The sequence below is a fragment of the Pocillopora verrucosa genome, chromosome 11 (assembly GCF_036669915.1).
Source record: "Pocillopora verrucosa isolate sample1 chromosome 11, ASM3666991v2, whole genome shotgun sequence".
Classification (NCBI taxonomy): Eukaryota; Metazoa; Cnidaria; class Anthozoa; order Scleractinia; family Pocilloporidae; genus Pocillopora; species Pocillopora verrucosa.
Genome location: NC_089322.1, coordinates 162,493 through 167,065, shown reverse-complemented (window position 1 = coordinate 167,065; position 4,573 = coordinate 162,493). Strand labels below are relative to the sequence as shown.

General features: G+C 36.2%; 1 long non-coding RNA gene across 1 annotated transcript in view; it reads right to left on the bottom strand.

The window, feature by feature from the left end:
• LOC131773421 (uncharacterized) overlaps positions 1-4,573 on the bottom strand; it is a 134,632-nt gene that overhangs the window by 74,051 nt on the left and 56,008 nt on the right. The gene's annotated exons all lie outside the window — the stretch shown is intronic.

Sequence of the window (4,573 nt, the reverse complement as noted above, 5' to 3'; positions counted from 1 at the left end):
TGTTCAATGGTCTGGTCTGGAATTGAGCAATATCAACCAAGAAAGAAACAGTCGTTTTGACCAATTTGAGAAAGCTGTCTAACGAGTGTTTTTAAATAAATTATGACGAACCTCTGAATAAACGAATATCAAAATTGAAATACTTTTTATACACCTTACATATCACATAGTCTTAGAATACAAAAGATTTTTTGCTGCATGCGATGTGATACGAGAACCGGGCTTTTCAACTTTTGAAGTTTTCGATGTCGTAAGAGGTCAAAAAAGGCCTTTGGAAGTTTTTATTATTTAGAGCTCTAAAAATTTTATTGTAATGTATTTCCAGAAACTAATGTGGTTTTATTTACTTGCTACCAAAGATAGTCTATTGGGCAAAGTTTGAGAGAAAACTTTTTTCCGATGCGAAATGCCCTGGACCGCACTTAAAGAGATCGCTACTTAACAATCAGATCTTGGGAGTTTAGTGGTCAAATAATTGAATGTTACAATTGCATTTCTTTATTTTACTGACTATGGTTCCTTTGCAGCAATAGTGTTGACAGGAAGACATTACATTCGCCCCCACTTTTGGCGAGTTTTTGGGGATGGGGTTGGGCAGGCTTTAATAGATACGAATAAAATAAACGAGACTTATTTCTATTTCTAATCATAATAATTAGGCATTGTATTTATTAGTGATCTTTTGCCGTAAGACGAGAACGATCAACAGTAAAGATTTATTGTAGCTCCATGAATAGCTCCTTGAGCATTTGCTCTGAAATAAGCAAGACTTTCTATTTGTAATCATTAGGCATTGTCTTATGAGTGATCCTTAGCCGTAAGACGACAACGATTAAAAGTAAAGATTAATTGTAGTTCTATGAATAGCTCATTAAGCATTTGCTTTGAAACAAACGAGACATTTCTATTTGTAATCACAATAACTGGGCATTGTATTTGTTAGTGATCTTTTGCCGTAAGACGACAACGATTAATAGCAAACATTTTTTGTAGTTCTATGAATAGCTCCTTAAGCATTTGCTTTGAAATAACAAAGACTTATTTCAATTTGTAATCAGAATAATTAAGCATTGTATTTATGAGCGATCTTTTGTCGTAAGACGACAACGATTAAAAGATTAATTGTAGCTTTATAAGTAAAGCTCCTTAAGCATTTGCTTTGAAATAAAGAAGAGCTACATATTACTGGCTTCCATATTTCTGTTTTTAATTATGATAATTTGGCATTCTATTTAATATAGTTTTCTGTGCTGCACAAAAAAATCAGGTTAATTGAAACTGTTTCTGTGGCTCCTCGAGCATTGTGATATTTGACAATATGCAAGGCAATAAATGACGAAAAATACGCTTATCAATATAAGATTTGTAAGTGTTGTCAAATTAAGGACACATAACTGTTAATCATTTTCATAACATTGCGCGCGCAAGTCCTCCATATTTTATCAGGGGTTATCATGTTAAAAATCCTTATTTTTTTTTCGAGTGGGCACGGTAACCAATCTTGCAATCTGATTGGTTCTTTACCTGGTCGGTATTTTCCTATCTCTGCTTAATAACGCTTTCGTGAGTAGAATTATTATTCCAACTGTCGTTGCCATTTTTCATATTTATATCTCGTTTTCCCGGCTGGGCAGTATTTTTAAGCAAACACGTCGGTCACTACCTCAAGCCGATGAATAACTTATGAATCCTCTCTTTTCTCTCACTCAAATCAGTTTGGTTGACAGAAAAATATTGGTTTCAGAATGAATTTGTATAAACAATAGTGTCATTACGTTGGTTGACAAGCGGCCTAAAACCCGTCTGCAATTAATTTTAATCGTTCACAAAGAGTACCTAGAAAAGTAAAACGAGAGGTATTTGCTTACAATTAAACTGAACGATGCAACTTTCGTTGTTGTTCGCAGTGAAAGAGCAAGCGAAGTTTTCATTTAAGTTCTACATCAAATATACGCTCTCGGTGAGTCTTTTCGAGCCCGTTAAATCGTAAATTGCACAACAGAAGCTGAAGGAATTTTTTGAGAAAAGGCCGCATTAAATGCCCTTGTGTTTTTCACCATACGGACCTGCCAGCCGGCAAATAACATATATTTAAACCACAGGGAAGTGTATCCATCACATGACGTGTGCAATTTCACCTCGATTGAAAGTTTCCGTCAAGTTAGAACAAGATTACCTGGTGAAACCGACAAAATTGCAGTAAGCCCTTTTTCGTCCTTTTTTTGTTTTGTTTTGTTTTTTGTTTTTGTTTTGTTTCTTTTTTTTTTTAGCACAGCTTGTGTCTGCACGCTACGTTATAGAAGAATTGGTTCATCCTTAAGCTGTGCGTATATCCTTCGTGTTATGAATGCACTTGGCAACTTTAAAGAGCACTCAAGAGCTCTCAGCTGCGTCTCAAAACTTCCCGCGTGCATCCATAACTCGACATACGCGCACTAAGCATGGAAAAATTTGTAAATCTCATATTTTTAATATTTTTTTTAATCCAGTTCAGAGACTATGCTATCGTTGTGGTTTTAGTCGTGCTCAACAGAATATGAAAACAAAGGAATGTAGATGGCCAAGGAAGTTCTTCCATCAACCTCATCTTGTAAGAATCTTCTTATAAGACAACTATGACATAACCTTAACGAAATGCGAAACCCGCACTCGCTTAGCATGCAGTTTGCGGCACTGGTTCAGAAGGAAGTAAATCAGTTATACTCTAAAGATTCCCAGATAGTGCTTAATGCAAAGCAATTACTATAAACAATGAGATGAAGTTATCTATTCCTTGGGTCTTCTCACCATAACTGCTGGTAATGTTGAGCAATTCTGCTGGAAAATTACACAGAGTTCCTGTGGTGATTTGTTCTTGCAAAATGACAATTTGAAGCGAGTCGATTGCTGGGTAGGTGATGTTAAAATTTGCAATAATGCTTCCTTGTCTAAAAAAAAAATGGAGAAAACTGCAAGTATCGAAGGCAAAGAATACAGTGTAGGAATAACTGGCTTCAGATTTACATCGGCGATTTATACTACCGATCTCCATATAAGTGAATCATCTAACACTAATATGAATGAGCTTTGGCGCGTTGACCTCAAAAGGATCGAAAAGGAATTAAGAAACGCATAAGGCGCAAGAGAATTCAAGGTATCAAATGACTGTGTAAGTGCTGGCCTCAAACACAGGCAAATGCTAGCCACCAAATCGCGATTGAATTTACTTCTACTTGTGATTGTTTAAGAGGTTGACGTTAGTTTTCCTGGACAAGCATACAACGCAACAGAGTGGACTAAATTGAACTCCCGGATCACTGCTCTCGAAACTGTAACGCGAGTATCATCTATAATAAAACGAAGGAGATGTTGAGATGCATGAATGCGTCTTTGTTCGAAGAGTAGATAAGACCATTGGTTTAGAGATGAATCCAACAAACCAGCAAACGAACAAAGCTGCTGGTGATAGCCTCGCCCATCACATAAGCATTCTCAAGGGGCAGATTTAACCTCCACATCTAGTTTCATTTTCTCAAAACAAAAGATCTTATCCAAATTTTTAATTAGTCTTCATACAAATAAAACTAGGAAGAAATACCTCAAACTCAAAAGCTTGAATGTTATGGCTTCGCCTTTTTCCAAATAAAACGCCATCACCTGAATTGAACGAAGTAAAAATTTAGGGATGATAACCGCTTGTGAAGACTTTATGAAATAATTGTTATGCTTGAGCTTAAGCTACAGTTAACAAGTAGTATACTCCTTTACTCCACACGGAACTATTTGTCACGATTTCCAAGGTTATTTAAATTAGGTTATGGATGAAACCTTAGACTGAGTGAGACCGTTCAATGAAAACTAATGGACAGTAGATCAAACAGGTGGATCAAACTTTTAGATCAATATGCATGAACTCATTTTAACCTGTAAACCTTAGAATAACACTTTATGACAGCTTGTACTATACTAAATAAAGCTCAAGAATTGTAGAACCCAAGGTAGATTCAATTTCATCCTTGAATCTCTTGTACAGCTCACTTTCAGGGTTCGCGAGCTCATCACTCCAGGTTTCAGCCTTAAATCGCACTTCGAAGTTTACCTCTTCAGCTGAAGACGATAAATAAATAAACGATTAATTAATTATTGATTACTGACTATTAACCTTATATTACTCACTAATTAACTTACCTGGACAGGTGTCCATATTACAAAACTGCATCTCAGCTGCTTGACCAATACAGTATCTTCCACCAAAAGCTGGTTTAGGGTTGTGGCACTCCAGTTGCCATGAACTAGATTAATTAAACCATGGAATCACCAAGTATGAGAATGAGTTTTGGTGTGAGAGGCGAGAAATTATATAGAAAATAACCCCTAAATGGGAACAGAAAATGCAATGAAATAGCAGGAAATTAGGTGCTTTGACTTGAAAAATACGGTGTTACACCACCACAACAACACCTGTTGACACAAGAGCATTCCGGGAAAACAGCCTTAGTTTACGAGATCGAAGAAAAAATAAATTGTATCATTTCTCAATATATCTCAAGACCATGGAACCTACCTGTCGAAGGTACCTTTTACGCAGATACAC